The 27,444-nt window shown below is 37.3% G+C and overlaps 1 protein-coding gene across 1 annotated transcript in view; it reads left to right on the top strand.

Moving 5' to 3' along the window:
• The window catches only part of CPSF160 (cleavage and polyadenylation specificity factor 160), a 233,504-nt gene that overhangs the window by 166,671 nt on the left and 39,389 nt on the right, over positions 1 to 27,444 (top strand). The window lies entirely within an intron of this gene.

The raw sequence follows: 27,444 nt of genomic DNA, 5'->3' as shown, positions 1-27,444 counted from the left end.
AACATTTTAAAACACTATAACATCTACGCAAGCTCAATCCATGTTGCTGGGCTATTACAATATAGAAATGCAATTCAAATGATCATTAAAAGAAATAAAAACAGCCCGTAGACGACTGATAATCATGCAAAACATGGAAAACTTGCCTCCTAATCGAAAATCCTCAAAATAAACGTTGATAGCTTTAACAGTAACATATGTCATGCTTGAAAACAGGATACTCTTATGAAGATCATAAGAAAACCTACTTTCAGAAATCCGAAATCCACAAATCGAAGATCTGGGATTTTCGGCAAACCTAACCCTATTTTTTTTCTTGATTTGGGGTTCACGGCAAACCCACTACATACCTGAAATTTAGGGCATCCACTAAAATCACAGTGAAACCCACATTGCATGCTTGAAACGTAGTACACATGCAAAAACACAGTAAAACCCTACCCTAAATCCCAATTTTTTGATTTGGGGATTCACGGCAACCCAAAACCCCAATTTTTCGAGTTAGGAGTTACGACAAATCCAAAGCATGCTTGAAAACTCAGTAGATATGTGAAATCACAGTAAAACCTACCTTGTTTGCTGATTTCCCCTCTCGTTCTGCCGTGAATCTGGGTGCAGCCGAACTCCTGCTCACCGACGAATGTGAGAATGGAATGGAACGAGAGGAGGGTCGTCGTTGGGTGGTGCTGCCGGAAAAAGGAGAAGCGAAGGTGGCGGCGATGTTACCCGAGCTCGAACAGGGGAGACTGTTGCATGGAGGTTTCTGGCGGCGACATCGATGACGAGAGAGGAAGAGTGCGGGAGGTAGAGAGGAGCGCGAGAGAGAAAAGAGATAGCGATGGAAGAGGGGTTCGGGGCCCCCCCCTTTGTAGGAGGGTGGCCTCCCGAAGAGGGAGGAGGTTGTTACCCCCCCCCCCCCCCCCGCCCCCCCTCGCCCCCCCCCCCCCCCCCCCCCCCCCCGCCATCGGCGGCTGCGCATTTCGTTCCCCAGCCATTCCTCACGACGAGTTAGGGTTCAAAAATGAACCCTAACAATTGATTTATCGGGTAGGGGCCCTTTTTTTTCATACCTCTTTACACGGGGCGCGGCTTGGGTCCAAGTCCGAGACCCGAGATCCAACCGAGTGTTGGATCCGCGTCCCTCTTGCGATCTGGATCCATAAGTTGGATCCATATGGATCCAACCATAAATTTATTAAAATTATTTATATATATTTAATATATGTTTACTATTGTATTACTATTATTATTTATCTATTTATTTCTAATATATGTATATGATTATATATATGGACCCCCAATTGATATGGGTCCTGGATCTGAATCATGGATTCCAGCAAATTATTATAGATTCAACATTAAAATTTTAATTGGATCCATACAACATTAGAATCTCCGAGGTCCAGGATACAAATGTTGTAATGTGGATCCACCCCTCACATATGCTATTACAGACCCCTCTAAAATGTTATAGATCTGATATAAATTTTTTCTTATTAAGAATCTGAATTAAACTTCGTTGATCCGCTTCATTCATCCTGGATCCAATATCAAATTTGATCTCGATAATTAGGATCCATTATCAGAAATCCAATCCATTTGACCAAAATCCATTATTAAATATTCAATTTAAGGTTCGTGGTCCGATATCTAAGATGCGAATGGAATATCAGAGTTCTAAACAGGATATTTGGGATCCAACATTGAAGATCCAAATAGGTTATCCAAGATCCAATTACGAATAAATAATTAAAACAATAAAATATTCTTGTATCACCTTAATGACTTAAAATCTAAGTTTATTTATCTGATAAAAATCGCGGGTATTACACATAGCGCTGAGGCCAACCGTCCCAATTGACTCGAAAAAAGGATAGGGCAGGGCCAAATGAGCCTTGCTGCCAAAAGAGGGATGTAGTCAATGCGAGCAGATGACTCACATTTACTAGGAATTCCTCGCTGGAGACCAACAATTGTAATGATCTGTCCCCATTACGATGTAGCTTCCTAAGATTTCCTGGGCCTGTCGACCAAGGGTATAGGCTCGCGCACAAAGGGCAGGGGGCCATCGGCCCCTGCTGGCAAATAGAAAGGCAGGGGCCGATGGCCCTTGCTGGTAAAAAGGCAGGGGCTGATGGCCCCCTGCTGGCAAAAAGGTAGGGGCCGATGGCCCCAGTTGGCAAACCAAAAAGGCAGGGGCCTATGGCCCTTGCTGGCAAACAGAAAGGCAGGGGCCTATGGCCCCTGCTGGCACACAGAAAGTCAGGGGCCGATAGCCCCTGCTGGCAAACAAAAAGGCAGGGGCCTATGGCCCCTGTTGGTACACAGAAAGGCAGGGGCCTATGGCCCCTGCTGGCAAACCAAAAAGGCATTGGCCGATGGCCCCTGTTGGCAAACAGAAAGGCAGGGGCCTATGGCCCCTGCTGGCACACAGAAAGGCAGGGGCTGATGGCCCCTACCGGCGCAACTAAAAGGGTAGAGAGGAGGGGCTCGACCCCTCCCCTGCCATAACAGAGAGCAAGGAAGAGGGCTCAGCCCCTTCCCTGCCGTACAAAAGCAGGTAAGAGGGGCTCGACCCCTTCCCTGCCGTACGAAAGCAGGGAGGAGGCTCAGCCCTCCCCTCCCTGCGTAACAGAGAAACGAGGGGGAAGGAATGAGAGAGAGAGAGAGAGAGAGAGAGAGAGAGAGAGAGAGAGAGAGAGAGAGAGAGAGAGAGAGAGAGAGAGAGAGAGAAAGAACGTACCTGGGGAGGCTGCTGGAGAGAAGCCCGCCAGAGTACGCGTGTCACCGATGGCCGCGGGTCACCTGCGTCGGCGACAATGGACGAGCGAGAGGGAGAGAGTCGGGAAGAGACGAGAGGGCGAGAGGCAGTGAGGGGGTTTCGTAACCCCCCTCCCGCCTGCCTCGCTGTCTTAAAAGACAGCGAGAGGCGGTGGTCTGGTCCGGATCCGGCCCGAACCAAAACAAATTTTTTTTTCGTTATACAAATAGCCACAAATAGGCTCACCACAAAAGGGGCATACAAAAGAGGCTCACAAATTATAAAAACAATATTTTATTAATGTCAAACCCATGTAAGAAGCATTAAGTTATGAGAGGGGTTTCACCCCTATTTATACACATCACGGGAGCTTTCATAGAGACATTGGGGCTGGTCCAACGGGTCTAAATAGAACTGTCAGATCTGCTCCAACAACTCTTTTGACTAGTTCAAATGAAACTAAAAATAAAGAAAAAGAAAGAACAAAGAAACTAACCTAGTTTAAAGAGACTAACTTAATTATAATATATACACACACACACACACACACACACCATGGTTCCCAATCGGGGAAGCGGGAAGCGAGGCACTTTCAAAATTTTAGGAAGCGAGAAGCGTGGAACGACTTAGAAGCGAATCATGAACCGTTTCGCGACCTAGGAAGCGAGGGGGAAGCGAACAAAGAGGAAAAATACAAAATAAAAAAGGGGAGAAGCGTGGGGGAAATGTGTTTCCCATAAAAGGGGAGCGTGTTTCCCATTTATGGGAAGCGTGCTTCCAAAAAAAAAGATGCTTCCATGCGGTTTTTGGAAGCACACCGTTTCGCGCTTCCCCACATGCCTAGGCGCTTCCGGTAACTCTGATATATACACACATGCTATATATATATACAATTTAACAATACCCCTCAAACTTACGATTGGATAACTAAAAGTTTGCCTAAAAGAGTGGAATCTAAAAAGAGATGCTTGGTAAAGAAATCCGGCAATTGTTATTATGAGGTAACATAGAGAAGATCGATAGTGCCTTGTAGTTTCTCCTCTCGTACATAGTGACATTCCATCTCAATATGTTTGGTACGCTCATGAAACATCTGATTGTTGGCAGTGTAGATGAAACTTTTTCTCTTACAATACATTCATGAATCTCTTTTGATTTGAACCTCCATATCAACAAACAATCTTTTGTGCTAGATCACCTCCGTAGTGGTTGTAGTCATGAATTGGTATTCTGCTTTAGTCGAAGAGAGCAAAGCCTTCTGCTCATTCTTACACTACCATGTGATCAATGATTCACCTAAGAAAACACAAAAATCCGTGGTTAAGTGTCAGTTATTGGGATCACCTCTCTAATCAACATCAATATAAACAATTAAATCTAAGGATGAAGAAGCATATAAGAAAATTCGTTGGTAAATAAAAGTCTTAATATATCTAATGATACGTAAAACTGCTCCCATATGAATAGAAGTGGGTTCATGCTGAAACTGACTGGATGCGTGAACTACATGCACTATATCAGGTCTTGTAATTAAAAGATAAGAAAATGCTTGATAAGCTGCCTGTATGGTGTCAGATTTTCAAGTGGTTCTTCATCATCAATTCTGATCTTAGTATTGACAACCTCAGGAGTGCGTAGATTGAGTCAATAGATAACCTATCGACTTCAATTCCAATAAAATATTAAAAAAAACCCAAATCAATCATTTCAAGATGCTCCTTGAGAAGTTTCTTAATGTGTTCATCAACTCCCTGTTTGTTCCCTCCGGTAATGATTATGTCGTCCATGTAGAGGAGGAGAATAATAATACCTATATCAGAAATCTTAACAAACAAAGCTGTGTCAGTCAGACAAGATTGAAATCCAATATCAATCATAACTTGACTAAATTCGTCATAACAAGCTTTCGGTGCTTGTCTAAGACTATAAAGGGCTTTATTCAAACGAAGAGATTTTTCTCTAGGAATAATTATACTAGGTGGTGCTTTCATATAAACTTCTTCAGCCAAATTCTCATTAAGAAATACATTATTAACATACATCTGATATATTAACCATCTTCTGACAAAGGCTAAGGCTACTAAGGTCCTAATTTTGGTTATCCTAACCACTGAGATAAAAGTTTCTTCATAATCTGTCATATTCTTGAGAATATCCCTTCACAGCTAATCTGACTTTGTATCTTTCAAGAGTTTCATCGCTCTTGGTTTTTACCTTATACACCTATTTATAACTTATAGGTTTCTTTCCTAGGGGAATATCTTGAACAATCCAAGTATTTGCTATTTTCAAAGCTTCTAGCTCTATTCTCATGAGTTCTACTCATTCAGAGTGTTCTTTTGCTAGGAATGTATTAATGCAATAAATGCTTTGTACTTAAGTGAACTGAGTCATACAACACAAATTTCCCAGGAGTTTTTGAAAATTTAGGTCACGTCACTAGATCTTCACAAGAGAGAAGACAAGGTAAAAGAGAAGAAAAGTGGTTGTAAAAAAATATTCTCCACACCCTATTCTCATGGGTCGTGGGTTACTTTTATATTAAGAATAAAATATATGCCAAGAGTGCCCTTGATTATAGTACAAACTAAAAACACAATAAAGGGGTAAAAGAGAAACATAAAATATATAAATGAAAATTTGGATCTAGATTTGGATCACATCTGAATCTGGATCTAGATCCAGATTCAAAACGTCACATCTTAATAGCCTCCCTAAAGTTGTGCATGGCGATAACCATGGATAACTTGCTCTTCAACTACCAGAAACGTTGTTTGCTTAATCCTTTTGTAAACAAGTCTGCTACTTGGTCCTGAATTGTGATCTCCCCACTTTCTATCTTGCTTCTGATGAAGTGTTGATCTATCTCAATATGTTTGGTTCTTCTGTGTTGAATTGGATTGAGAGAAATTTTAATCACAATTTGATTATCATACAACAACAGTGAACTTGGTATTTGTTGGTTTAGATCAAACAATAAATTCTTGAACTAGTTTATATCGGATGAAGTTGCTACCATTGATCGGTATTCAACCTCAGTACTGGAACGAGCAACTGCCTTTTGCTTCTTGCTACTCCATGAAACTAGATTTTTCTCGATGAAAATACAATATCCAGAGACCGATCTTCGTTTATCTGAGTCTCTTGCCCAGTCCGCATCTAAAAATGCCATAACTGTGAACATATTCTTCCTTCTGTCTCTCTTTTAATAACAAAGTCCATCTCCAAGAGTGCCCTTGAGATATCTAACGGTCCTCTTAACAACCTCAACAAGACTAGTGTGTGGACAATGCATGAATTGAGAAACTTGATTTACCGTATAAAAAACATCAAGGCGAGTAAAAGTTACATATTGGAGCATCCCTACAATGCTCCTATATCTCGTGGGGTCATAAAAAATCTCTCCATCACGTCCAAGTTTCTGCTGCAACACACTTGGTGTCAAAGATCAGCTTGCAGTCTTTCATCCCGGCCTTGGTAAGCAAGTCAACTGTATACTTATGTTGAGTCAACATTAATGCATTGTTTCTCCTATCGACTTCTACACCTAGGAAATACTTGAGATCTCCTAGGTCCTTTGTTCTAAATCTCTGACTCTACACCTCCTTAATCTTATTAATATGCAACTATGATATCATCAACATAGCTGAGTAACATAGTTATCCAGTTCTGACCTTTATAAATAAAAAGGGAATGATCTAGATGAGATCAACAAAAGCCATGTTTTTGGATTTCAAGTGAGAAGCTTGCAAACCATGAGATGGATGCTTGTTTTAGCCCATATATGGCCCTATTCAATTTACACACATAACTGGTCGGATCATTTTCACGGTATCCTTGTGGTTGTTTCATGTACACTTCTTCTTTGATGTCTTTATGTAGGAAGGCATTTTTAACATCTAACTGAGTCAAGAACCAATCATGATCCGGTGCTAGTGAAAGAATAACTCTGATAGTTGTCATTTTCACAACCGGGCTGAATGTTTCTTTATAATCTAGTCCATGCTTTTGAGTAAACCCCTTTGCAACGAGCCTTGCTTTGTACATTTCTATGCTACCATCCGGTTTGTATTTGATTTCAAAAACCCACTTTGACCAAACTACTTTCTTTTCTATAGGTCTTTTGACAACATCCCAAGTTTGGCACTCATACAATGCTTGCATCTCTTTATTCATAGCTTCAATCCATTTGTTGGATTTTTTGAGGCTTGATTATAGGTTCGATGTTCTTGGTGTTGGGAGATAACAATTAAAAAGGCTTGATGCTCAATGCTAAAATTCTCATAATTCACCCACCGATCAATAGGATGTCGAGCTCTGCCAGACCTTCTAGCTGTTTGGATGTTTTGAGCATCCAACAGTTTAATTGTTTCCTGTTCTAGACAGTCCTGTGGAGCATTTTGATCCCTGTGGCTGTAAACAATTCCTTTGAATATGTTATCTATGTTGCTGATTTGCTGTTAGGTAATGTCTTGCTCCTCTATTTGATTTTCTGGACCAACATGTTCACTTTTAACTTCATTATCATCTGCAGCAAGCTCCATGGGAAACAAACTAGCATTCAGCCATGGCTGATATCGTTGAGGTGGCTGTGACTGTGCACTTTGAGTCTTATGCTTTATGTCAAAATTCAATTTATAAAATACTACACACCTGTTCTCGACATTATAGCACCTGCACCCTTTGTAGTCATCAACATATCCAACGAACTTGCAAATGTAGGCTTTATTGTCAAACTTGGTTCTCAATAACGCATCAATATGAACATAACCGGTGCAGCCGTAAGCCTTTAGATAGTCATAATTAGGGTGCTGCCCAAATAGTTCATAATATAGTGACTTGTGCTGAAGCACCTTCATTGGCCGCATATTAATTATATGGATTGTTGTATGAAATTCTTCGGTCCAGAGAACAAAAGGGACACATCCTTCATGCATCATGGTAAGAACACTCTAAACTATATGCCCGTGTTTTCTCTCAGTAAGCCCATTTTGTTGAGGAGTTCAAGGACAATATATTCTCCGATTGACTCTATTTTCCTTAAGGTATTCAATAAAGTCATTTGAAGAGTACTCAACCCCACCGTTACACTGGAAATTAAGAATAGGCAGGAAGAACTGGTTATGAACCCCAAAATGAAAGTTTTGAAGATTTTAAAAACTTCATATTTGTGCTTCATAAAGTACATCAAAGTATACCTAGAATAGTTATCGATAAAAGTAATATAATATCGACTCTCAGAAGAAGAAGCATTGGGAGCTGGTCCCCATACATCAAAATAAACAATCTTAAACAATTTAAAAGCTCTTTTATTAATGAAAATAAATGGTAGTACATGACTTTTTGAAACTTGACAATTATTACAGATTTTATTATTTGACTCTTGACTCAAACTAGACAAAAAAATTAAACCACTAGAAACAAGCCTCTCAACAAATTTCTTATTACAATGCGCTAGGCGACTGTGCTAAACTATTGGCTGATGTGACTTTGACGCATTCACAAAACAAGGAGAAGAAGAGTGGAATTGGCAGCCGACTTGATTGAGACAGACTGATGGATTTTCCTTGAAGAGATATATATTTCCTTGTCTTTCTCTTTCAACAAACATCCTTTTCATGTGACGATCCTTCACATAAACAGGAGTAAAAATGATGCAGAAATTAGTATCATCAACGAGTTTAGAAACAAAAACAAGGTTCCTTTTAATGTTGGGGACAAGGAAAACATTTGATAAATGACAGTTATAATTAGACATATGAATAAAAACTTTTCCAATATGGGTGATGGGATTACAAGTCCTGTGGAGCATCCCGACCTTTGACTCCTTATTTTGGTTTGAAGAAAGAAGGGCGTGTGATCAAGCGCCTCGAAAAGCATGCCTTCAAAGTTTTGGTGATTGGCGTGAAGACTTTGTAAAACTTCGTGAGGGATCTGTTCAGCCTGCACAGGAAACAGAAAGCAGAGAAACTGGAGAGAGAGGGAGATACATAGTGGTGGGGGCGGCTAATATTTTTTCACACCACCGACCCTAATCTCTTGTCATTAAATAGCCTTTACAAAGATGGAGCCTAAAATATTACACCATAACGCTTATATTACATAAGTGCCATTAATGAGAAAAAACGTCAACTGCATAATTAAAAGAATAGACATATGTATGGATCTGGATCTAGATCCAGATCCATGTGCATGCTCTATTTTAACACCCTCCCTCAAGTTGTACATGATTTTGGATCATGTACAACTTGCTCTTCAATAGCCAAAATTGACATGCTGTTAACCCTTTGGTAAACAAGTCTGCCACTTGATCTTCTGTTCGAACATGCTGTAGTTTTGTCTCTTTCATCTCGACTTTCTGCCGTATAAAATGTTGATCAATCTCAATGTGCTTCATTCTGCTATGTTGAATAGGATTACACACAATGTTTATTGCGCTTTGATTGTCGCACAGAAGAGATGATCGAATAATTGTCTCCCCAAGATCACTCAATAAATGTCTAATCCATGTAACTTCTGCCGTGCCTGCCGCCATTGACCTGTATTCAGCCTCTGTACTTGATCGTGCCACTGCCTTTTGTTTTCTACTGCTCCAAGACACTAAATTGTGTCCAATATATACACAATATCCAGAGGGAGATCGTCTCTCATCTGGATCCCCTGCCCAATCTGCGTTTGTATAAGTGATGAGTTCATGTCCTTTATGTAGGTTATCATTCTTGCGATAAACAAGTCCGTCTCCTATAGTTCCTTTTAAATAGCGTAGAATGCGCTTCACAGCTTCCATATGACCTTCCGTTGGAGCATGCATAAATTGGGATACTTGATTGACAACATAAACGATATCAGGTCTGGTAAAGATCAAATACTGCAACATCCCTACAAGGCTTCTATACGTTGTAGGGTTGACACAAAGATGGTCATCTTTAGAACTCAGTCTTTGATGTAATACACTTGGAGTGTTGACTGGTTTGCAATTCATCATCCCGACTCTTTCCAGGAGATCAAGAGTGTATTTCTGTTGCATGAATGTCAATGTGTCTTTTTGTCTGTCGATTTCCACACCAAGAAAGTACCTCAACTCCCCTAAATCTTTCATCTTGAAAGTTTTCATCAAAAAACGTTTCACATCTTGCACATGATTATCTGAACTCCCAGTGATTACAATGTCATCAACATATATAAGAAGTGTAACAATGTCCGTCTTTTGGTAAATAAAGAGCGAGTGGTTCAGAGAGTATCTTCTAAGACCATATCCTTGAATTTGCATGGAGAAACTTTCAAACCAAAAATGAGATGCCTGTTTCAACCCATACAGAGATTTCCTTAGCTTGCACACCCAGGCAATAGGATCCTTCTCAGCATAACTAGGAGGTTGCACCATATATACTTCATCCTTTAAATTTCCATGCAAGAATGCACTTTTAACATCCATCTGGCTAAGCTTCCATCCTCGGTCGACTGCTAGGGATAAGATGACACGAATTGTGCCCATTTTGACTACAGGACTAAAGGTTTTATCATAATCTTCACCATATTGTTGTGTAAATCCCTGAGCAACAAGCCACACTTCATATCTGTCAATACTTCTTTCGGGCTTATATTTTGTTTTATAAACCCATTTTGAGCCGACTACATTCTTTCTTTCCGGTCGAGGCACTATTTCCCAAGTTTGGCATTCATGAAGAGTTTCCATTTCTTCATTCATAGCCTCAATCCAATGACAAGATTGAAGAGCTTGACTAAGACAAGTGGGTTCATTCTGCTTTGTGAGCTGAGATAGAAATAGCTTAAAATCAAGAGAAAAGGTCTCATAACTCACCCATCGCTGAATAGGATGCCTGATGCGTGAAGGCCTTTGAGCTGGATCTTTAGGGATGATTTCCACATCCTTCGGTCCTGTATTCCTGTTCCTTCTAGTGTATATCTGTCCAGACAAGCGTGCTACTGGAAGTGGTTCAACTGGTGGTGGTTCAACTGAAGATGGCTAAACATACATCTGTGAGTCATCCAACTCCCTACTCAAGTCGAAGGACAAGTTGCTTGACATGTCTCTTTTGTATTGGAAAAAAGATCTGGACTCATCCATGGATCATATACCTCTACTTCTCGAGATGTCAACGCTTCAGAGTCATTGATCTGAAAATGTTGCTCATCGAAAACAACATTCTTGAAAGTCCTAATATGTTTTGTAGTAGGATTATAGTATCGATAGCCTTTGTATTCATTCGCGTACCCAACAAATTTGCACTTGGCGGCCTTGTCCTGAAACTTATTTCGCAGAGATGAATCAATATGCACATAACATGTACAACAAAAACCACACAGCTCATCATAAGAGGGATGTTGCCCAAATAAAACGTAATAAGGAGATTTCCGATCCAGAAGAACCATAGGAAGACGATTTATGATATGAACAGATGTGTAAAAAACTTCTGTCCAAAGACTAATGGGCACATTGCTGCCATGTAACATGGTCATCACACTCTCGACAATATGCTTGTGTTTCCTCTCCGCAACCCCATTTTGTTGAGGGCTATGGGGGCAAGAAACCTGTCGACTTATTTCCTTATCCCGAAGAAAGGCAATAAACTCGTAGGATGAATACTCACCTCCACCATCACATTGTAAGTGCACAATATCACAAGAAAATTTTGTTTTGACCATCGAATGAAATTCCCGAAATATTTGAAAAACCTCATGCTTGTGTTTCAAGAAATATATCCAAGTATAACGGGAATAAGAATCAATAAAAATAACATAATAACGACTGCCAACGAGAGAAGGAATAGGTGCAGGTCCTCAAACATCGGAACAAACAATTTCAAATGGCTTTGAAGCTCTTTTATTAATAATATGAAAAGGGAGAACATGACTTTTGCAGAGTTCACAAGATGAACATTTTTTATTCTCTAAAAAGGAACATAAACTAGACTCTGGAAGAAGACCATCACAAACAAGACTTTCAACGAAACCTCGACTACAATGTCCCAAGCGACTGTGCCAGATATCTGGCTTATTACAATGAGATGAATTAAAAACTTCCAATGGAATAAAAGGCAAATGCTCTGAAGACGAAGACACTGAAGAATGCTTAGACGACTTTAACTGGAGAACTGGAATTGAGGGAATCTCCTTGAAGACATACATGTTTCCTCGTCGCTCCCCCTTAGCGAACGTCTCATTCGTTCGTAGATCCTTAACATAAACAAAATAGGGAGTAAATTCGACTGAAGAATTCATATCGTCAACAAGTTTAGCTACAGAGACAATGTTCTTTTTAATATTAGGAGCAAGAAGAACATTCAACAAGTGAAGTGTGGACTTTGACATAGGAATATGTGCACTGCCGGTATGATTAATGGAGTGATAAGTTCCATCTCCCCTAACTATACTACCTTTTTCTAGATAAGGCAATAATTGAGATAACTTACCCGCATTACCCGTGACATGTGTGGCAGCAGCAGAATCAACGTACCATTCTCCTTGTTCATTTTGCTTGATCGTCATATGTGATAATGCTGATAGCAAAAGTTGTTGCACATCTGTAGATGAGGCTTTCGTGTCTACAGTAGTAGCTGACTTATTCTCAAAATTTTTTCCCTTGTTCTGCAGATTAAACCAACAATCAACTTTCACGTGTCCTCTTTTGTTACATAAGAAGCAAGTGGGCACTCTCCTTTGATTCCCTGCATTAAAAACACCTGAAAAATTAGGTGTAGTAAGATACCACGTCCTCTCTACCCAAAATTTCCGCTGCCACGGGCTCCTTGATGCCCTCCATTTCCTCGTCCAAAACCTACAAAAGTGTCTGTGGCCAAGACTGAATGAGAACGAGCTGATTCATTTCCTTCTGCCCTTTGTTTCATAACCATCTTATGCTGGAGAAGTTACGCTTGAAGGTCGTCAAATGTGGGCAAGTGGGGAAGGCAAGACAAAGCTGTGGTGAACATGTCAAAATCAGGGCCCAATCCATTGAGAAGTTGTTGAATTTTATCTTTATCTGAAATAGCACTTCCAATAACCGCCAATTGGTCAGTAATACTCTTCAAGCGGCCTATGTATTCCATAACTGTCATGGAGCCTTTCTTCAAACTTTGAAACTCATTTTTTAAGTACATAACTCGGGCTTCTGATATTTGAGAGTATGTCTAAGACAACTTACTTCATAGATCTGCTGCAGTGCAATCATCTGAAATAGTAGCCAACATTTCTTGGGAGAGTGTTGACGTAATATAAGCAACCAAAGACTGCTCCCGTTTCCTCCAAACTGTATACTCTGGATTCTTAACAGATTCAGTAATTGTGTCACCATGCTCATCCTTGGTTTCCTGTAAAATAAGACGTGGTGGTATAAGAACAAAACCATCCAGATGTTCATCGAGATCTTGACTCCGTATAAACGGAAGTATTTGTCTCTTCCAGGTCAAGAAATTAGAATGAGTAAGTTTTTCTGTAACGAGCTGATTCAAGAAATTCACAGAGGGATCAGATGACGAGGAGTAATCCATATCAATGGGACAACGAGTAAGCAAACAAGACGAATGAAGAGAAACAAACTGATTTAAGATCACTTAATCAATCAGCATAGCTTCAATAAAACATGTACCTGTGCTATCAATACCTTAAAAGGAATATTTTTTTTTTGAATTAACGTGGAGATTGTAAACTATTATAATCTGCCTATAGACGTTGCACAAAAAGCACTAATTTGAAAGAATTGAGATTGACATGCAGATTGTAAACCCCCTTTTAAATTGAGATTGACATGGAGAAGGAAAGAAAAAGAAAAACTGATATGCACGTCTGACAACAATAAGAAAGAATGAAAAGAAAAACTGATATGCACATCCATTAATATGGAAACAAAAGTTTCATAATCACAGAAAGAAACTGATATGCACGTCTGACAACAATAAGAAAGAATGAAAATAGAAACTGATATGCACATCCAGCAATATGGAAAAAAAATTTCACAACCACAAAAATAAAAGGAATCAGAGAGGAGGAAGCTGCAGTCGTTGATGTTAAGGAAAGTTGCAGATGGTGAAGAGTACTATGAAGAAGGAGATGGAGACGTTAATGCTGCAGTCGTTAATGATGAGGAGTACTATGAAGAAGAAGAGTGAACGAGCACTAGAGTTAGAAGGAAAGAGTAAGAGATAGAACGACTGGAAAGAGGAAGAGTAAAAACCTGTTTCTTCAGATCTCGCTGGAGTCAAAAACTCCTTTTTCAGATCTCGCTGAACACGCTTCTGGCAGGGTTCTGCAACCTGGCTCTGATACTATGTAAAACTTCGTGAGGGATCTATTCAGCCTGCACAGGAAACAAAAAGCAGAGAAAAGGGAGAGAGAGGGAGATACACAATGGCTAGGGCGGCTAATATTTTTTCACACCACCGAGCCCTAATCTCTTATCATTAAATAGCCTTTACAAAGATAAAGACTAAAATATTACACCATAACACTTATATTACATAAGTGCCATTAATGAGAAAAACGTCAGCTGCATAATTAAAAGAATAGACATATGTATGGATCCAGATCCAGATCCAGATCCATGTGCATGCTCTATTTTAATAGACTTATGTTCATCCAATATTTTGGAAGTCTCCTGCAACAAGTAAGATTTAAAATCTTATTGCGATACATGATTTTTTATCTTCTCTCTAATGGGTGAAAAAGACTAATTTCTCTCTTGCCTCAAGTTGAATGGCTCAAACTATCATGTCTGGGCCCGGAACATGGAAGCTCACATAAAAGGTAAAGGTCTTTGGGGATATGTTCTTGGTTCTATACCGGAACCCAAACCAAAAATTACTTTGGTTGAGAAAGGCGAGATCAAAATCCTCGAAGGAGAAGAAAGAAATAAAGCTCTTGAAGAATATTCCAAGAGACATGAGGAATATGAAATGAAAAATTTCAAGATTCTTTCTTGGATTTTTTCATCGGTTGAAACTAAGATCAATGCCAATATTATTAAGTTTAAGAAAGCTTCAGAAGCTTGGCATTATCTTGAGAAAATGTACACGTCAAGAGACTTGTCTCACAAGTACTATCTCCAAAAAAGGGCTTTGACACTTCAACAAAATGAAATGTCCATAAGAGAATATTTTGCGGAATTGTCATCAATATGGGATGAACTCGCGATGCTTGAACCTAAATGGAGTGGAGAAGCCATTGAGCTTAGGTACAAACAATTGGAAGATCATTTTTTCAATTTTTTGAATGGTCTTAGACCCGAGTTCGAGCAAATTCGGTCTTCTTTCGTTTCTCCCTCGCTTGAGGATGTCATTACAAAGCTAAGTGGGGAGGAAACACGTATGAATACTAGCAAAAACAATTTGAGTGTTCTTGCAACTTCATCTAATGAATAAAGTGATGTCGTCATTGCCGTTTCAAGACTGGGAAACAATGTACCAACTTATAAGCCTTCTCACTTCAAAAATCAAAATCAAGGATCAAGTGGTCAAGGAGGAAGAAGGGACTACATAAAACTTGTGTGCCATTTTTGTAAGGAACCAGCAAGGTTTTAAAACCCGTGACTCGGAACTCGACTCGTTCTTTATTGACTCGTGACTCGGCGGGTCAACTCGGTGACTCGGATCGGGTTTTGTGAACTTTTGATTTTAAAAGAAAAACAATATATAATTTGTTTCAAACCATCTTTTTGAGTAAACATATAGTCTCCAAATGTCTGTAAGAATATAAAAACTGCAAAGAGCTATAGAGGTTTGCTTGAATTTGATATCTATACAAGCACTTTGACTAATTCATGACTTGAATTAGAGGATGTGGTCACCATGAGTTGAGTCTGCTACTACCTACGGTTCCTAAAATGGCCAATCATATATGCTAGCTTGTTTTAAAAGTTTCAATTCCCTCTCTAACAAATCCATAAATGTAAAATAAGGATATATGTGCATATTGAAAGTTTACAGAATGCCCAATATCAACATAAATAAGCAATTTTCTCATGTATGAAAACTATGGAGGAAATATATTAATGGCACAACTATAAAAAGACTACTAATATTTGAATCTGTACAATGCTTGTTCACATAACAAATGGATGATGAAACCTAAATGTGACTTCCTAGTTCCTATAGGCGATTTTATTCTATGGATTTAAATGAGTTTTTATCTTTAAATGATTTTTATTTTCTTTTTTATACAAAATCTGGGGGTAACCCTTGTTAAAATATATGTACTTATATATTTCGAAACTGTAATTTGAAACTCAAAAATCAAATTTCAAACATCCCAGAACTCGTTTGAGTCAAGCCGACTCAAGCCGAGTCAGGTTGAGTCAAGCCCGAGTTTTGGCAAACCGAGTTTGCCTTGCCGGCTTGACTCGTTGGAGGGCCGAGCCGAGTCGAGTCAGTCGAGTCAACGAGTTAACTCAGCGAGTTTTAAAATACTGAGAACCAGGGCACATCAAATCTATTTGTCCTAAATGGAAAAAACTGCTTGCCATGACCACCACATCTCAAAAGGAAGATAATTTGACTTCCTCAAATGGGCCTCTCTCTCTTCATCAAATCGTGGATGCACTTCAACCACTTCTTAAGGGAGTTGTTTCTGGAGCAGCTACATCTACCTCTTTTTCTCTTGGTAAGACTCCTTGGCTCTTAGATTTGGGTGCCTCTTTTCATGTGTCCCCCAACGTATGTTCTTTATCCGATTTTCTAAAACATTCATCACCATCATGTGTTTCAACTGCGGATGACACTTCTCTAGAAATTAAAGGCACTGGAAATTTTGAAGAAAAAGTTTTTTTTATTCCAAAAATCAGATTTATTCAAAAACTAAATTTAAACTTGCTTTCTGTCTCTCAACTCTCGGACCATGGATGTGATGTAAAATTCTCATCTGATAAATGTTGGATACAGGATCGCCGGGCTGAGAAGTTGATTGGGGAAGGCTCTAGAAAAGGAGATGTCTGTTATGTGGACTTTCTTCAAATTTCAAAAGATTCTTTTTGTAATGTGATGCATCACAAAGACATTAATGTATGACACAAACGACTTGGTCACCCCAATGTCACAAAAATTTTGTATCTTCCTTTTGCCAAACATTTATGTAAGGAAAATTTTATTTGTAATGATTGCACACTTGGAAAAATGAGAAGTTTGCCATATTATCAAAGATCTATGTTTACTACGAAACCTTTTGAACTAATTCATTCGGATGTTTGGAGACCAACACCTATTATTTCAAAGGGAGGGTTCTCTTATTATGTGATATTTGTAGATGATTTATCTAGATTTACTTGGATATATTTCCTCAAATATAAACATGAATTTTTTGCAACATTTAAGTCTTATCATATGATGATTAAGAATCAATTTAATGCAAATCTGAAATTTTTTAGATCTGATTCTGGAGGAGAATATCTCTCAAATGATTTGAAAAACTATCTTGAGAAATATGAGATAATTCATCAAAAATCTTGTCCCAAAACACCCCAACAAAATGGTTTGGCCGAAAGGAAACCTAGGCACATTATTGAGACAACCAGAACCCTGCTCATTTCCCAAAACATCCCGAAAAGATTTTGGGCCGAAGCAGCTCTTGCATCTATTTATCTTATTAACCGCCTTTCATCCAGAAACTTGGATCAAATTTCATCATTTGAAATTTTATATAAAAGGTATCCTGATTATAGTAGGTTAAGGGTTTTTGGGTGCAAATGCTTTATTCTGACAGATAAAATTGATAAACTTTTTCCTAAATCCATTCCCTGTGCCTTTCTTGGGTATTCTGAGACACAAAAAGGATTTCGATGCTACAACGTCAAAAATGATAAACTATATGTGTCTACAAATGTAAGTTTTCTAGAAAATGTTAGTGGATTTGAAAATTCTGAATCTCATAAGGAAAATATGGATTATTCTTTCTTATTTGAACTTTTATCCAAAAATGATGACATTAGTGATAATGAATTCACACCAAGTGAAAATCAAGTAGAAGATACCGACCATCCTCCTCGGCCTATTACCTATCATGAGGCTGATGATCGAATTGCTAGAGAACCTGTTGTATACAGACATAGAGACCAAAGCAGTTTTAAAAGTGCTATAGAAAGTGAGCCCAATGAGACGATAAGTTCTCAAAGAACTGAGAGAAATAGGAGACCTCCCTCGAGATTCATATCCTATGATTCTTTTACTCCCCAAAATAAAGCATGCCTTAGCGTCATTCACTCATATGTTGAGCCCAAAATTTTTGGAGAAGCCCAAAAGATGAATGATTGGGTAGAAATTAGGGGCCCTTAGGAAAGCCAAAACATGAGAGTTTCAGGACCTTCCTAAAGGATAGAAAAGTATAGGATGTAGGTGGGTTTTTAAAGTCAAAACCAAGAGTGATGGGTCTCTTGAGAGATATAAGGCACGTCTAGTTGCTAAGGGATATGGTCAAGAATATGGGGTAGACTATGATGAAACATTTGCTCTCGTCGTTCGGATGATTATTGTCCGATGCCTTATTACTATCACTTCAATTAAAAAATGGAACATTTATCAAATGGACGTTGAGAATGCTTTCTGAAACGGGGATTCAAATGAAGAAATTTATATGATTGCTCCTCTTGGCATGGATTGCCTTAATGGTAAGGTTCTCCGTTTACAAAAGCTCTTTATGGTCTAAAATAAGCTCCCAAAGCTTGGTATGACCAATTTAACAGTTTAATGATATAAAATAGATTTGTCTCATGCTACACTAACAGTGCCTTATTTGTAAAGAAATCTGATGCAGGAATTGTGATCTTGCTTTTATATGTTGATGACATATTGATCACAGGGGATGATATCAAGGGAATTAAAAAAATTAAGTCTGCACTAACTGAAAAATTTGAGATGTCAGACTTACGTTTTTTGACATATTTTTTGGGCATTGAAGTTGCTTTTTCTCATAGAAGATATTTTTTATCCCAAACTAAGCTTGCTTGTGAGATAATTGATAGGTCAGGCATTACTGACAACAAAATTTGTGAAACACCCGAGGTTGTGGGGTTTAAGATAAAGATCGATGATGGAGTGATTTTGGATAATCCTACTCCTTACAGACAACTAGTTGGGTCATTGATGTATCTTAGCATCACTAGACCTGATATATCTCATGCAGTCCACATTGCTAGTCAATTCTAACACACTTTTACATCAGTGCACATGAGTGCAGTTCTCCGAATCATCAAATATATAAAGGGGACAATAAATAAGGGAGTATTTCTTTCATCATCCTCTTCTTTAAATTTAATTGCATATACTGACTTTGATTGGGGAGGTCACCCTAATAACCGTCACTCCACCACTGGTTTCTGTATCTTTTTAGGTGAATCATTGGTTTCTTGGAGTTGTTAAAAGCAACAAAAGGTCTCCTTGTCCTCCACCGAAGTTGAGTATAGAGCCATGACCTCTACAACCATGGAAATAGTATGGATTCGGCGTTTGCTAGAAGATATGGGAGTTCATATTCAGGAACCGACAAAGTTATGCTGTAACAACAAGAGCGTGATATACATTCCCAAAATCATACCTTCCATGAGCACACGAATCATATAGAGATGGACTGGCATTATGTTCAAGAAGAATATTTGAAGAAAATCATCGATCTTCCATATGTGACATCAGAATATCAATTAGCGGACTTCTTCACTAAGGCGCTTTGCTCCCCTCAGTTTTATTTTCTTTTGGGCAAACTTGCGGTTATCACACCGTAAGTTTGAGGGGGTTGTTAAAAGTATAATCCTTATGTACGTATATATTAGTATATATATAAAGATACATATACATATACATATATATTATATATATGTATACATATCTATATATATACTAATATATATTTATCTATTTTGATCATAATACCCTAAAAGGGTATATTTGTGAATCCACATTTTTTGCATATTCCACTTGGAATACGTTTGTATTCTTTTCCTTTTATTTTTTCCTTTTCTTTCTTTCTTTTTCTTTCTTTTTGTATTTCTTTTTTTATTGCATTTCGTGCCACCTTGGGATGGCTCCCCAAAAAGAGTCATTGGAGAGCCCCCAACGGTCACAATTGTGACTGTTGGAGACTCCCAACGACTCCTTTTAAGAGCCCCAAGCTTCTCTCCTGTTTTTTCAATATATTCATATTACATGCATTCGTGTATGTTTGCATTATTTTATGCTTTTTGCGTATTTGTTCAAGTGTTCTTTGAGTGCCTTTGTGCACATCTTTTGTGAAGTATTAGTGCTTGTATGTGTATTGTCTCTTCGTAGACATTTTTACAACCTTATCCTTATCGGGGATCTCATATCCAACCATCGCAAGTTGGTCTGAAATTTCTTTCATCTTATTGAGGTACTCCATGATTGACATAGAGCCCTTTTTAAGATTCAGAAATTCCTTCTTCAAAAACATAATTCTTGCCTCTTGTGATTGCATGGACGTGATATAAGTAACCAATGATTGATCATGTTTAATCTAGGAAACATAATTCGTATTCCGAAATGAATTCTGGTGGGACCTTAACCGACCCATCCAAGTGTCCAGAAAGATCTTGACTAGAAAGCTGGCTGAGAGAACCAAAGACGAATGAGAATCCATATCGGATGAGATGTAAGAGATATATAAAGATTTTCTGAGAAATTGCTTCTATAAAGGAAATGAACTTTAATTTCAGAGACAAATCTTTCTGCAAATTTTTTTGTGTGCATAACAGATACAATTATCAGGTGAGAATATACATAAATAACAGATCTTGAAAACTACTAATGTGACTCCAGAAATCCCAATAAAGAAGAATGAGAGAATAGAAGAACGAGATTAACGTGAATTCAGAAATCTCGATGGAAGGAATATAAAATTGATTTAGATCTGAAGTAGATCTAAGTCAAAAAATCGATTAGAGTAGATATTCTAGAAACCCAAAATGATTTTAGGAACGCAAATCGTTCAGAAATGATATGAACCAAAACAATTTTTTTTTTTGTTTTTGGGAATTCAAATCAATATTGACTTTCAAAAACCCAAATGGATTAAAGATTCAAATATCGTTTTTTAAAAGCTTAAATCGATTAGTGTGAATCCAAATCAATTTTTTTAGGGATCCAAATCAATATCGGCTTTCAGAATGAGAAAGAGAAAGGATACAATTTTTAGATAAGAAATCAAGAATAAGAGGGAGAAGAAGCCAACGATAAAGAAGAAGAAGAATAACAAAAGGGAGGAGAAGTCAACGATCTTTCCAGACTTACCTGAATAAAGGGATCAAGGTTCAACCGTGGCTCTGATACCATAAAAATTTAGGTCACGTCACCAGATCTTCACAAGAGAGAAGACAAGGGAAAAGAGAACAAAAGTGGATGCAGAAAAATATTCTCTACACCCTATTCTCATGGGTTGTGGGTTACTTTTATATTAAGAATAAAATAAAGGCCAAGAATATGGTTGATTATAATACAGACTAAAAACACAATAGAGGGGTAAAATAGGAGCATAAAATACATAAATGAAAGTATGGATCTGGACCACGTCCGAATTTGGATCTATATCTAGATTCGGAACGTTACGTCTCAATAGTTTTGAGACTCTAGATGGCCTTCTAGTTTGTATTTTCATCTTATTTTCACTATCAGTATATTTTTCAAGTGCACATGGACGTTTAAAATCACTACGCCTAGAATAATATATACAATTTTGATTCTTACAGGATTGCTCTTCTCTAATCTCATTTCTAAGACTTTGATCTTTCATCAAGATCATCACACAATCGTTATATTTTGGAATTAAATCTAATAAAAAAGAAAACTTGGTTATTTCTTTAGATTTTTCAATTTCAAAAAATCTTTTCTTTTCTAAGAAAGACACATTTCTTGAGACATATAACTTGTTATTTCTAAAATTAAAACATCTAGAGCCTTTTTGGTTATTTTCATATCCCAAAACTACACAAGGAATAAAACAAGGAGAAAGTTTATCATTCTTGTTAGTAAAAACAAAACATTTACACCCAAAGACTCTCAATTTACAATAATCAGGTATTAGTTTGAAAAGTGTTTCAATTGGTGACACAATTTTCAAATAAGAAGATGACACTCTATTGATGAGATAAACCATAGTCAATGTGGCTTCAATCCAAAAATCTGTTGGTACTTGATTTGCGATAAACAAGGTTCTTGTTGTTTCTATAATATGGCTGTTATCTTTATGCCAAACCATGTTGTTGTGGAGTGTAAGGACAAGATTTTTGATGCGATGTCATTTAAATTTAGGTAATCTTTAAATTCTTTTGATAAAAATTAACATTTTTGGATTTATTTTTAGCCAAATTGTGAAATATTTGAAAACATGAAAAAACTTTAGATTTGTGTTTAAGGAAATAGATCCAAGTATGTCTAGTAAAATTATAAAAAAAAATTGCATAGTACGTAAATCTACCTTTAGATATAATAGGCGCTGGGCTCCAAACATCCAAATGTATTAACTCAAGCGGTCTAGAAGAAACAAGGGTGCTTTCTTGAAATGGTAATCTTTTCATTTTGCCAAGAATAAAATCTTCACATGTAAAGTTTTCAGAATTACAATTTTTTTTTTCAACTTTGAAACATACTGAATGGATACATTAGGATGGCCAAGCTTTTTATGCCATAAATCTAGTTCTAATTTCTGAACATAATAAAAAGTATTCCTGAATATTTCAAAAAAATCCATGTAGTATAAGCCTCCTTCTCTGTGGGCTTCTCCAATCAACTTCCTTAACTGACGATCTTGCACCCGACAACCATTAGAGAAGGAAACATTACATCTTTGATTAGGTAATTGAGAAACAAACAAAATATTTAAATTTAATTTAAGAATATATCTAATTTTTAAAATAAAAAATTTGTTTGAATTTTGAAAAGTATTTTCGAAATTCCCTATTCTTTTTATCTCGAAAGATGTCTCATCAACATTTAGCACATTTGACCCATTTAACACATTTGACCCGCTTAAGTTATGACATTCAGATATAATATCACCATTTGGTGTCGTGAAAAGAGGCACATGAGTTAAGAAGCCAAAGATATTTACTGAGATCACAGAAGCCAAAGGAAGAATCCATAACTTTAGTTGATTAAGATGCTCCTTTGAGGAGAGGTTGAAGAGCCTCCACTAGTTGTGTAAAGGACATGTTTTCAATAGGTGAGTCTTGTGTGGTTATGACATTATTTGACTCTTGTGAAGGACCAACCGAGATAACTTTCTTCTCATGCACCCTTTTTAAATTAGGACAATAGGTTTTGACGTGTTTCGATTCATGACAATGATAACAAATAATTTTTTCTTCTCATACTCATTGCCTTATTTTTCATAATACTCATTATTTTGTTTTTCATAGTGTGGTGGTTTGGAGGTACGAACATAGTTTTGCAGCCTAGATACGGCTGGTACCGAGTCATCATCACTCTTAGAAGTCCGCTTCGTAAGCCTATTTTCTTTCATGCTTAGTTCCTCAATTGTGTCTTCAATAGAATATATTTTTCCTCAATAAAGTAAAGCTGACTTTGTGGACTCAAATTCTGGTTTTAGATCATTCACAAATTGGTAGAAGTGCTCCACATCCATTTGTTTTTTGCAGAGTTCTATATCCTCGTGGCAATGACATCTTGGCTCAAGAAGAGCCAACTATTCCCAAAGATCGGATAATTCACTATAAAATTCTCTAATTATCCTTTCCTTTTGAGTCATAGTGCAAACTTTTTCTTGTAAATTGTATACATATGTAATATCCTTAGTTGTCATAGGCGCTAGGCAGTGAGCCCCTAAAATGGCCTAGGTGGGGCCTACGCAGATTAGGCGGTACCCCAAATAAAAGAAAGTAAAAAATATACAAAATATATAAACAAACTGCTAAAATTAATAAGAAACATGTATATGACAAAATCAACCAACAATAAGCAATAGACAAATAATAACATGTCGTCTAACACTCTTAAAGCAATTATATTACATAACCTGCTCAAACAAATTAAGAAGCTCCTTCCATTGTTGTTCTAAAAAGTAATAAGAATCTAAAAAAAAGAAACATGCAAATTCGCTAAATTAAAAGGAGTAAGCATCAAATAACATAAGCTCATATATTAATATATATCATATATGTGAAAAACAAATACATAAACTATACAATATATACGTATCCATAAATACATACACTTATAATATGTTAATATATTAACTATACATAAATCATAAACAATTCAACACTACACAGTCAACAAAAAATATAACTAAAAAAACAGTCAAATAGAGCACACTCTAAACAGTAAATGCAAATAATATCATTTTTTATAAACAGTAAACAATAAATGCTAAATTTATAAGCAGCATCAAAATCAAAATAAAACAGTAAATTCATAAGCAGCATCAGAATCAAAATAAGGCAACAACAAAAATTTAATATATGTATCATATATGTGAAAAACAAATACATAAACTATATATATACACATAAATACATACACTTATAATATGTTAATATATACGAAATTGACATCATTTTTATAAACAGTAAACAATAAAATAGAGCACACACTAAACATTAAACAATAATATTATCATTTTTTATAAACAATAAACAGTAAATGCAAATAATAGGCAGTTTCTAAGCAATACAACATTATGATGATGCTTAAAATGCAAAAGTTCTCACAACATTATGATGATGCTAAATATAAGTCGTAAACAGTAAAATACAAAAGAAACCCAATCTGAATCAGTCTCAAAACCCAATAGATTTACAACCTATGTCACATGGGTGCGAGTGCGGGGGTGCGGCACTTTCAAAAACCTTGGGTGCGGGCTGCGGCAGGGGCAAAAATGTAAATATATATATATATATATATAAGGGGGGCCGCCCTGGCGGGGGGTTATAGGGCGGCAGCCGCCCCCCCCCCCCCCAAGATTTTTTTTTAAAATTCCGCAGCCCATTTCATAGGGCAATTTTAAAAAAAAATCCAAAAAATGGACAGAAATGACCTTGGGTGCAGTCAACGCACCCAAGGTCGGGTTGACCGCACCCGCACCTTGCTTGCCAAATCTCTGTGACATAGTTTACAACTATGAGAAGCACTCACATGACATTTAGATAACATGAATTAGAAGCCAAAATAATTCAACATCAACAAATCAGCCGAATCACCCAAGAAATCAACTAAAATAATTCAGCATGACGAGCGACGGATTTTCGAAAGCCAACAAGAGAGAGAGAGAGGTACCTGTACTGTAGAGCAGAAAAATGAACGACTGCTACTCCACCTTCTTCCTCTTTTTCTTTTACCTTAGTGAGAGAGAGGAGACATGAGAGAGGGGTGAAAAAGGGGTAAAAAGGGACCTTTTCTCCCTTTTATATGTTGATTTAAGTCAACAAAAAACAAAACAAAAAGTGGACCAACCTAAGCTTAAGCCTAGGCGGTAATATAGGGTCCCACCTGCCAAACCTGGTCGCCCAGGCGGTGGGGCTGCGACTAGGTCTCCTAGGCGGCACCTAGGCGCTACCTTTGACAACCAAGGTAATATCCTTAAGGGAATCCATCTTTTTGAGGTATTCCCAAGCTTTATTTGCATGCTCAAAATTTACAAGACTTGATCATTTTTTGACATCAATACTACAAATGAGCCAAGACATGATCTTGGCATGTCCCTTCCTCCATTATTTTCATTTTTTCTCATAAGTAGCAAGAGCTTTGGGTTTTTCATCCTTTGGAATAACCTCCTCTTTTTTTACCTTTGTGAGGACTAATTTAGGTTCCGGATCGGGACCCATCCACTAGTCCCCACAATCTTTTCCCCTAAATATGGTGCTTCATAATTGAAGTCCATGTTACATGGTTAGAATCATTAAGTTTCATGGGCATAATGGTGACACTTTCTTTGCCATCCATTTTACAAGGTGAGAGAAGAAATAAATAGAGAGAGATAAAAAATATAGAGCAAAAGGACAAAAGTAGAGAGAAGGAACAAAAAGAAGCAAACACAATCACTCCACAAAAATTTGAAGTAGAGGCACAATGATCTAGCACCACCAAAGGATCTCATGAGCACTTGGATTTGAATCTTCAGTGTCTAACAACAATCCCATGAACATCAACATGAAGCTTGGAACCCGCCAAGCTCTAATACCATGTAAGAAAATAAGAGCCTCCAACAAAGTCCACCAAATCACCAAATTGGACACACAAAAGAGCCATAATAAAATCTGCCAAGTGAACACACAAAGAGCCACAAATAAACTCACTCACAAAACCCACAGAGGGGCACACAAAAGAGGCTCACAAATTCTAAAAATAATATTTTATTAATGTCAAACTCATGCAAGAAGCATTAAGGTATGAGAGGTGTTTCACCCCTATTTATACACTAGGCTTTCATAAAGATGTTGGGGCTGGTCCAACGCCTCTAAATAGAGCCGTTGGACATGCTCCAACATCTCTTTTGACTAGTCAATCTTGTGTTGACTAGTTCAAATGAAACTAAAAATAAAGAAAAAGAAAGAAGAAAAAAACTAACCTAGTTTTAAGAGACTAACTTGGTTATAATATATATATATATAGAGAGAGTACATTAATGTACACACATGTATATATGTACATAATACATGTACATACATATATACAATGTATGCATATATACAATTTAACAAAGGGAAGGACATCAAGCCCTGTGAGGCCTGTCAGAAAAATGGTTGCTCTCTTTTTCTTTTCCCATTTTCTATGTATTTTGTTTTCTACCTCTTTTCATGTGGGAATACCTGCAATCATGTGACACATGCCTTGTATGTGTGATGTGTAAGGAAACGACTTTGAATATATTAGGTTCAATAATGAATCAATACACATGCACATGAAGTGCGAATATACCCACTAAAGGGGAAAACACAAGCACATAATGTGCTAACACATAAACCCACAAAGGGGCAAAAATTCCTATAAGGCATAAGTTGATATTATTGAAAAGAGGAAGGGTGTAACACTCATTACATGGAGCAAAAGCTCCTCTAAAGGAGTTATAAATACAAAGGGGAGAGCTCCTATTTATACACTCTCAAAGGAACCACCTTGGAGGCTCCCAAAGGAGACGTTAGAGAGCCCCCAACGGTCACATTTGTGACCGTTGGGGGCTCCCAACGTCTCTATTGGGAGGCCCCCAATATTGTACGAAAAGCAAAAAATAAAAAACAGAAAATAAAAGAAATATTACAATGCATATTCCAATTGGAATATGTGTAAAATAACAAATTACAAGAATACCCTTGAGGGTATTTTATGAAGATAAAATATATATTTATATATATATATATATATATAAATAGAGATACGTATATATATATGTATACGTATCTTTATATATATATAAATATATATATATACATTTAAGGATTATATTTCAACATACAAATATGTGTACGAGTACACATATTTTAACACCCCCCCCTCAATCTTTGCGGGGAAACGAAAAGAGTGCTCTGATACCATGTAAGGAAACAACTTTGAATATATTAGGTTCAATAATGAACCAATACACATGCACATGAAGTGCGAATATACCCACTAAAGGGGAAAACACAAGCACATAATGTGCTAACACATAAACCCACAAAGGGGCAAAAATTGCTATAAGGCATAAGTTGATATTATTGAAAAGAGGAAGGGTGTAACACC

Source organism: Nuphar pumila, chromosome 8 (genome assembly GCF_984573655.1).
Source record: "Nuphar pumila chromosome 8, dmNupPumi1.hap1.1, whole genome shotgun sequence".
NCBI lineage: Eukaryota > Viridiplantae > Streptophyta > Magnoliopsida > Nymphaeales > Nymphaeaceae > Nuphar > Nuphar pumila.
This window is presented reverse-complemented; position numbering and strand designations above follow the sequence as displayed.